This window comes from Saccopteryx bilineata, chromosome 2 (genome assembly GCF_036850765.1).
Source record: "Saccopteryx bilineata isolate mSacBil1 chromosome 2, mSacBil1_pri_phased_curated, whole genome shotgun sequence".
Lineage (NCBI taxonomy): Eukaryota > Metazoa > Chordata > Mammalia > Chiroptera > Emballonuridae > Saccopteryx > Saccopteryx bilineata.
In genome coordinates this window covers 149,072,399-149,082,236 of record NC_089491.1, presented here as the reverse complement: position 1 = coordinate 149,082,236, position 9,838 = coordinate 149,072,399, and the positions used below count along the sequence as shown (strand labels likewise).

Sequence of the window (9,838 nt, the reverse complement as noted above, 5' to 3'; positions counted from 1 at the left end):
GCAAGCTCACTTCTGCATTAGGGACTGTCGCTTGCTGTTTCTTCTGCCTATATCCTCTTCCCTTAGATACCTGTGAGCTTCCTTTTTTTCACTTCCTGCACGTCTCTCCCTCCCTACATGTTGACTCATCAGTAGCATCTTCCCTGACCATACTACATAAAACCACACTCCCCTCTTCCCTATATTTCCCTAACTCCTTTTTTTTTTACCTTCATACTCTTATCACCATCTAACATTCTATTTACTCACATAGTTATTTGGTTATTATCTGTCCCCCCACCACCCTGACTAACATAAGCTCTGTGAGGGCAGGGATTTACTTTGTTTTGTTCCCTGCTACAAACCCAGTGCCAAGGACAGTAACTGACATGTAATAGATGCTCAATCATTAGTTTTACTTCCTGAAAGTAAAATTAATATTTATTGTAGAGAATGGAAAAATACAGAAAGATACAAAAAAAAATAACATGAATCCTCGAAAACAGTGGTAGTCAACCTGGTCCCTACCGCCCACTAGTGGGTATTCCAGCTTTCATGGTGGGTGGTAGCAGAGCAACCAAAGTATAAATAAAAAGACAGATTTAACTATAGTAAGTTGTTTTATAAAGATTTATTCCGCCAAACAGCGAAAATCTGACATAAAGTACTTGGTAAGTATTTATTATTATATGCTTTAACTTGCTGTAACTCTGCTTTATAAATTTTATAAAGTAAAGTTACTTCCCTACTTTATAAATCACCATTACTGTGGAACCAGTGGGTGGTTAGAAAATTTTACTACTAACAGAGATACAAAAGTGGGTGGTAGGTATAAAATGGTTGATTACCCCTGCTCTAAAAGATATTTACTGATAGCATTTTATTGGATTTCTTCCAGGCTTTTCTAAGAATACATATATTTGTGAAATCAGAACTATTCCTTGAATAAAGTTTATACTCAGCTTTTCAATATTATTTTTGGGGGACCATTTTCACATTATGCATGATCTTTGATTTGTTACATTTTTTACTAAATTATAAAAATTTTAGTTCTGTACAAAAAAAATTTGGTTCTGTTATGTGTTTCCCAATCATAGAATCTTAAATGGTGGTAGATATTTACTACCATTTAAAGAAATTTAACATTAAAATGAAAATTCTGTTTTTATAGTATTGAATACTTTAAGTATTAAAAAAAGTTGATGGTGGCTAACATAATCTCCTTATAAAAATCACTTTGTAGAGAAAGCTGACTGTGCTGGCTGGCCATTGTTTCAGGTGCTGACTGCAGGTTTGAGCTGGAACACTTTACTATTACTTTATATTCAATCCGTGGGTTGTTGAAATAGCAACTTGCTTTTGGTTACCTAGAAAAATGTATGTCATTAAAATACTCTTTATATACTCACTCTGAAAATGTATCCCATACATTATGTATTCATAAAAAGTTAATTTTGTTTACAGCTTGTCACATAATATGGTATAAGGAAGCATAGTTCTGATACATTTCAATTGAATTATGCTTCTCTTTTTGACAGAGTGGGGAAATGTACTTTTGAAAATGAATAAACACACCTTAAACTGCCTACTTTTTGAGAAAGAGGCAGAGAGAAGTACATTAACATTATTCTGTTATTAAAACAGCTATGGAAATAGACATTTTGGAAATTTAATAGCTGTTTGTTTTTTTAAAGTGGGTGCCCAAAATACTTTATGTCAAAACCTAATGACAGTGACTCTTGGGAAACATGAATCGTCTAGAAAAATATTTTTCAGAGTTGCAGTTGTATGTGAATATGTGGGGGAAATCTGTTGTTGCTTTTTCTGGAATCTAATCCTTTGATGTTTCATTGAAAGTAAGTCAAAGATTAGTCTTTGTAATTGACTGGTGTGGCAAATTCTCTACCTCACATATGGAATGAGACAGCGCTTGTTTTTGTAGGACATAATGTACCGGTACAGCATTTGAACATTTTTTCATAGCAGTATTAACAAACAGTCACTTTGAAAGATTAATTTTTTCTCTTCAATGAATTTATTAATTTACAAATTAATAAGAACATAAAATGTAGAATGCTAAAATGAGACAGGAGAAGAAATGAGAGTTACTCTACAGTGCTTTAACATGAATATCCGTGTCCATCTATGAGGACACATTGAGGTCGAACAGGGTCTAAATTGTATCTGTGTGGACCATTTATTATCTCCCGCAGTATTTGGGCCATTAAATAATTCCTGTACCACTCACCTCCTATCTTGCTATCCTAGAAATACATGCTTTTGGTCATTAGGGGTTCCAGGGAAGAAAACAGGTGGATCAATGAGAATTCATAATTATTACAAAAAAAAAGAAAATAAAAAACAGAGACAAACTCTAAGCACATGCCCTGCCATGAAGAGATTAGAAAAAAACACTGTATTAATGAATAATATAGTTATTGTGTTTAAACTACTTCTTGATTAGAGGATGGAGAAGTCTTTTAACAGTTGATTCTGTATGTTTCTGAATTTTTCCTTGATAGGAATATTAACAGAAACTAACTAATGGAATCAACTGATACTATTTCTAGGGCCACAGCCTCTATCAAGACTCTCAGTGATGCCTGACCAGGTGGTGGCACAGTGGATAGAGTGTCAGACTGAGATGTGGAGGACCCAGATTTGAAAACCCAAGGTCGCTGGCCTAAGTATGAGCTCACCGGCTTGAGAACAGGGTCATTGGCTTGAGCATGGGATCATAGACATGACCCCATGGTCACTGGCTTGAGCCCAAGGTTGCTGGCTTGAGCAAGGAGTCATTCACTTTGTTATAGCCCCCTAGTCATGGCACATATGAGAAAGCAATCAATGAACAACTAAGGCGCCACAACAAAGAATTGATGCGTCTCATCTCTCTCCCTTCCTGTCTATCTGTCCCTATCTGTCCCTCTCTCTGACTTTCTCTTTCTCTGTAAAAAAAAAAAAAACACAAAAAAAGCACAAAAAACTGTCAGTGCTCATTCAGTGTCTCCAGGGAGCAACTTCTGCTCTCTTCTTTTCTTATAAAACACGGCCACCATAACTATCCGGTCTGTTGAGAACTGTCCAGGAGAAAGGAAAATCTGAAACTGAGATGGGGATATTATGCGGTGGGGACTGGGGATAATTGACACTAAAGAGACCTCAACTTTAAAAATCTAAGCTAAGAGTGAAACAGTTTAAACCCAGACTGAAGTCAGTGTCCAAGAGTCTAATGCAAAGACATACAGGACACAGAAAAGTTCTGGGTGGCAGCATCAGGGGGTTAGCATCATTAAATAATGTGCCATCAGTGACTGATGCTGGGCTGTTTAAAAGGTGAAGTGTAAGTATTAGGCAAAGATACAAGCAGAGGTTAGTAGGTTGGCCATTCCCACTTTGTTTCCTCCCTGCCCTGTGGATTCTGGTGACTGTAGTTCAGGATGAGGCTCAGGGAATCAAAGGTCCCAGACATGCAGTAAAAGTTTCATGGCTACACTAGGTGGGGCGTGGATAGATATGAAAATGAAAACAATTAAAAACCTATGCCCAAAGTAGAAAACATGACAGGTATGGTAGTAGTAGACTTTTTTGAGACATCTCATGTTTCCCCAGATCTGGCTCTTATTGGTCTGGAGTCTGGGAAGATCTTGATAGGTTTTTATTAAAGGTAGCTGAGACAACGCTGAATGATACATCCAGAGTCTCAGAGATTCCAACTGAATTAGGTGAAATGAAATTAACAAAATAAGTAAAACTTCTTTCTATTGAATATATTCCATTTTTAGGCAACTTCTATACCAAGCACTTTGACATTTTTCAGATAAGGAAACTGAAGATTAGAGAGATTAAATATATTTTCACTTACTGTATTATGCTCCTAAACAGAAAAGCTTGAATTTGAAAATAAGTCTGTCTGATCTCAAAGGCTTCATATAGTCTATTTTATTTTTTAATTCGGACATATAACTTTTCTCCTTTAGGGCAACATCTCTAGACGTGGGCGAAAAATTAGAAAACTTCTAGGTAGGGGAAGTTTTCCCTACTAAGCATGGCAGGCGTCAGTGTCTCAGGAGGCATATTCATCTAGCTCCGAATACTGGAGGTCTATGCCCTGTAGTCGTTGGGTCTTTTAGCGTCAGTGTTGAGTGAGTGCTGATTGGTGTTCGACAGGTCAATTTCTCCACGCCCCTGGAACTATTTCCTTCCACGGCCCCAGAGGGCAGCCTGCAGCAACGACTCCCCTGAGCCCTCTGGTGGTCGATCCCTATGAGGTTCCAACTTTCCCTGGGGGATCAATGTTCCCAGGAACATTTTGAAAGCCCCGCGGATGTTGCACAGGGAAGCAAAGCTGTGTGACACCACTTAGAGTCACCCTTATAGCTTCCGTTTAGCTGTTCTGGGGCATGTCCACTAGCACTGCCCCAACTCAAGATGACTTCTTAAACCTGCCAAGTGTGCACTTTCGGATACTACAGGGTGGATTCTATCACTAAAGTTCAGGAAGAATCGAACACAGATATCTAGAGGATGTGGCAGCAAGTCCCAAATTTATTTCTTTATGTCCCTCAGAATGCACAGTGTGATTTATTTAAATTGATTCCAGAAGCAGCTTTGGATATATTAGACTTCCCCAAGGTAAATATTCAAGTAGCCCTAGTAACAATCTTAGGTTATATGGGGTAGTATAATTATGATTTTCTGGGATGTTTTTGGTTATATTTATAAAAATACTTAAATAACTGACAGATTTTACATAGTCTAGTGTAGGAATGTGATCAGGGTTTTTAATATAATCATGATGACATATTCCATTAGTAATTTATCATCAATTTAATATAACAACTCTAGATTATTCTTATTATTTGGGCATATAAATATATGTTTGTATTTAAATATACATATACTTTAACATGTATAGTTTGCTTATCAAATATAGACAAGTATATGTTTATTTCACTGCTTCCACTGGAGCTTACTGATATGTTTTATTGTATTTAAAATGCAAAAATTTATTTTTTTAATTGCTGCTTTAAAATACCTATAATTGCAATAGTGAAGACTCAGTCACTATGTCTTTATGGAAAAAAGATATAGATTCTTAATAAAATTTTCATTAGACGTATTCTGTTCAAAACCACCCTGTTATCCCTTTATTTTAATAAACAAATCAAAGCAAATTTGATTTGTTGAGGAAATATTTACAGGTGGCTCAGTACAGCATAAAGTGCTGTAAAAGCTGTGAATAGGAATCTGACAGGATTCCTATCTGCAAAGTTCAAGGGTAGAAATAAAGACAAATATCTAAATAATTCTTACTTAAAAAGACCTAACAGTGGAATTTCATCATCTTAACAAACAAACTAATTATCTTAAAAATAAAAAAAAGTAAATTTACAATTTGCATAGTGCTGGAAATACTGTCCATCAGTCCTTTCAGTGTTGGCTGAGCGAACATGACAAGAACACTCGGAGCTGTGGCTCCCCTCGCATTCCCTGTTCCAGGGGCCTCTGAAGAGTGAGCATGTTGCTGAGTGTGATTCTAACTTTTAAAGACATGCATGTGTTCATTTTTTCATATAAAATGGACACTAAAAGCAAGCAAACTACTTTATCTGGTGCTCAACCAAAGAAACAGGAATCTGTTCCGATGCTGGAGGAAAAACTGGCTGCGCTGAACCAGCTCACGGTCTCCAGTGGCGCGCCTGTCGAAGGACTTCTCCAGGGTAATTATTCTTGATTTTATTTCTGATTTTAGAATCTCAAAGGTATGACTCTATTGTAAGATAAATATCATCAGAGAAATACACACAACTTGAGTGCCAGGTTAGATAGTTCGATTTTATTTTGCCTTATAGTAAGATGCCTTTGAAGGTGATCATAACACTGGGTGTTGGGAGACTAATTTGGCAGTAATATTCTAGAAGGTTTGGAGGGGGAAACTGAGGCAGAGAGTCCATTGAGAAGCTGATATGATTGTAGAGGTGAGTAAGAAGTAAAGATTGTCAGACCTATGGTGGAGGTAGAGTAAGTTAACCTTTTTTAACTGACTAGGATGGATTAAAAAATGGAGGTTTTAAATTTGGGTGCCCATGCTATTGGTGTTTCTTTAGTTGGGATGAGGGAAATCAGGTAAAGAACCTGTTTGGTTATGAAAATTAGCATTATTTTAAATGAAAATGTGAGGTGACTATGGGAAATCCAGATAGAGATGTGAACAAAAGAATTCTTAAAATATTTGGCTGAGAGTACTTTCTGTTTAGGAATGGCAGTTGAAATCCCAAGAGTAGACAACATGGCTAATAAAGGTCAACCTTGTAGAAAGGAGAAGCCCAAGAGCAGGTTCCTGGGCATCATGTGCCCTTGGAGACTGGACGAAGAAAGCAAGAGGCCACCAACGAAGCCGAAGAGGGAACATTCAGAAAAAATATCCAGGGAAAGAGAATTTAAAAGGGAGAGGTGACTTTCAGTGTTGCTGCTAAAACTTTTAAGGGTTATGTAGAAAATAATGAGGAAAAGTGAACTAATGTGAAAAGAGAAGAAAGAAAAAATAACAAGCAAATAAGAGAAGAAGTACTAAAAAATAAGACAGGGTGAGTTAATTTCAGGAAGAGGTGGCAGATGATTTTAAGTGCTGCTAAAGTTTAAAGAGGGATAGGTACTGAATTGGAGAGGTGGAAGTTCAGTTCTAAAATTAGGATATATAGTCTATCCAAGCATTTTGTTTCTGATTTATAAATTTGTGTTAGACTATCAATTTAAAAAATCAGCTTGTATTTAGTTACACAGTTCATTATGTATATGCTCAAAATAACAAAATTAGAAAACTGGGATTTTCTCAGAAATGACTACCAACATAATCATTGGTGATCTTTTTATTTTTTTTATTTTTTTTATTTTTTTATTTTTTCACTTTTCTGAAGCTGGAAACAGGGAGAGACAGTCAGACAGACTCCCGCATGCGCCCGACCGGGATCCACCCGGCACGCCCACCAGGGGCGACGCTCTGCCCATCCTGGGTGTCGCCATATTGCGACCAGAGCCACTCTAGCGCCTGAGGCAGAGGCCACAGAGCCATCCCCAGCGCCCGGGCCATCTTTGCTCCAATGGAGCCTCAGCTGCGGGAGGGGAAGAGAGAGACAGAGAGGAAAGCGCGGCGGAGGGGTGGAGAAGCAAATGGGCGCTTCTCCTATGTGCCCTGGCCGGGAATCAAACCCGGGTCCTCCGCACGCTAGGCCGACGCTCTACCGCTGAGCCAACCGGCCAGGGCCATTGGTGATCTTTTAAGAGAAGGTTGGCCAAGTGACATTGAGAGTCAAGGAGTGTGGACCTCCTTGACTATGAGAGTGTGGATCAAGTCAGAATGCAAGTCAAGGAATATATTGGAGTTGGAAAAATTATAGCTTTTTCTATTGATAAATTTATTCATAAGGGCAAGGAGAGAAAGAAGGGTACAGTTCAAAGGCAGGAAAGACCCGGAAGACAGCTCAGACTAGCCTGATGGTCTCTGCAGTGTGGGGACTATTTTTCAGTTAATCAGTTGTGTATTCTTTCCGCTTTTTTCTGTGCACATACTATTTTTAAAGCACTTAATAATTCCTGTTTGTCCATGTACAGTACTGAAACAAGGTTGAAAGTAGACAGCCTTTGCTGCCACATGAAACTAGAAATACACAGAAAGTACAGCGAGTGCACAATCTGAGTGGACAGTTCATACAAGCGTTCAATCAGAGAAGATGGTTGTCATGATGCTTTAAAAGCTTTTTATTTTTTTTTATTTTTTATTTTTTCATTTAAATAAAAATTTATTTATTAAAAAAAAAAAAAAGATAATCCAGAGATGACAGTAGGCAGCTGAAAATTAAGGAAGAGCCCAGAAACTGGGTCTAAGAGAACCAATAAAAGGAAAGAGGGCTGTTAAGGTAAAATTAGGAAGGCTTGTGTTTAAAAAGTTAAAGAACCAGGGAGGTTAGACTATTATAGAACTACAATTTTTAAAAAATTTATTTTATTTATTCATTTTGAGAGGAGAGAAAGAGACAGAGAGAGAGAAGGGGGGAGGAGCCGGAAGCATCAACTCCCATATGTGCCTTGACCAGGCAAACCCAGGGTTTTGAACCGGCGACTTCAGCATTTCCAGGTCGATGCTTTATCCACTGCGCCACCACAGGTCAGGCTTGAACTGGTCACATCTGGAAGCCACTGTGCAGTTAAGCTGGGCCACTCCAGAGCATGGGTCATCACCAAATCGTAAAGAAAAGGGGTGTTCTTTTTCCATATTTTGTACTCTTCGTTGATCACACGTTCTTCTACTGCGTCATCAAAGGCTGCTTCCTTGTCGGCCATGGCTGGCAGGGAAGCCAGGGGGATCCCGAGGTCTACCGTTGCGGGAGGGGCGGGGAGGCTGCAGGCCTTTAAAAGCTTTTTAAGTATCTTTAAGGTTTCTCCTTAAAGTATTTCTCTGTGAAATTATCTTACTCTCTATGCCCTAGGCCTAGGAGCCTTTGACATAGAGGGGGGTAGGATGTGGATGCCTCCCTGGCAGAGATATGTTTCATTTCAGGCACGTTAGAGCAGGGTGATACTACAATACCACCCTATCCTGAATGCTCACCCTCTTTACTGGGATGTTACTTTCTCAAGTAGGCAATATTTTTCACGGGGCCCATTTGGGCACTTATGACATTTATTGAATATGGAAAATTAGCTATAGCTTATAGAGCACATTAGTTTTAATGAGACATGATCATTATCCTCAAGGGAGTAAGTCAGAAAAAATGGGAAGAAAATGTGTTGGCAATCTTTGCCTAAATCAGCTAATGTGAGCAAAGCTTCTATTCTGCGATGAGGAGTTAAATACAGTAGCAGCACCTGTCACGTGAGTGTTTAAACATAATTCGTGAATTCCTCAGTACACGGGTATCATCTTTCATTGCCTCTTCCAGAAAATGTCTTGTCCTTTCTAGGAATAGGACTTTTAGTGCTGAACTGGGAAAGTTCTGGGAAAACTGGGAGGAGCTGGGAACTCTGACTTGGAGCAGCTGCATGACTTGTGCATCTTGCACCGTGCAGCAATCTCCAGTCTCCTGATCAATCTTTCTCATTTGGTGATGATTTTAACACCCGACTTACATCCTTTTTTCCCTACTACACCTGCTTCACGTAGAAAATTCATCTATTCCTTGATTTTTGAAATTTCTTGATCTTTTACTTTACGATCTTTTTCTTACCTTTCTTTTCAACCTTAGCTACAATTCACATGGTCTCATCTTAGATTTTTCCCTTTGAATAACTCTGCTACCCTCAAAATCTCGGTTTCTAACACCCCACTCACCAACAACCACTTCTCTCTTTTCAGCTCACTGCTTCTGTGCTAATTTTTCCATCACACTGGACCTTCCAATCCATTCACTACCATCATTTTTAATGTTCACCCCCAGTTATCTTTATTTCCTCCTTGTCTAGACTAAATTCCATTGTCCAATTACTTGCAAACACCCTCAGGTTCCTTGCCTCCCTCTTGGCTTTATTCAGCTGGTAAAAGACTAACACTGGTAAATCCCAAGTATGTGAGGAAAGCCAGTATATGTTAGTGGTTAAGGGTGTGGGCTCTAGACCTACACTCCTTTAATCCTGGGTCCAACATTTAGTAGCTAGTGGCCTTGGATAAGTTTATTAACAACTCTGGGCCTCAGTTTCTTTATGTGTACCTATCCCATGGGATTGTTGTGGGTGCAAAGGTGTTAATAAAAGTAAAATGCTTACAGCAGTGCTTGGTGCATAATAAATACCCAGTAAATATTTTCCAAGCTTGCAGTTGATGGTTGGAGAAAAACACGTAACTATGCTAACTGATCTCTTT

At 38.6% G+C, this 9,838-nt stretch overlaps 1 protein-coding gene across 1 annotated transcript in view; it reads left to right on the top strand.

Moving 5' to 3' along the window:
• Window positions 1-4,416: 4,416 nt before the first annotated feature.
• The window catches only part of NELL2 (neural EGFL like 2), a 513,811-nt gene continuing 508,389 nt past the window's right edge, over window positions 4,417-9,838 (top strand). Inside the window, exons 1-2 of the mRNA XM_066258163.1 lie at window positions 4,417-4,614; window positions 5,609-5,702. The gene's annotated coding sequence lies outside the window, so the exon portion shown is untranslated. The remainder of the gene's footprint in view (window positions 4,615-5,608; window positions 5,703-9,838) is intronic.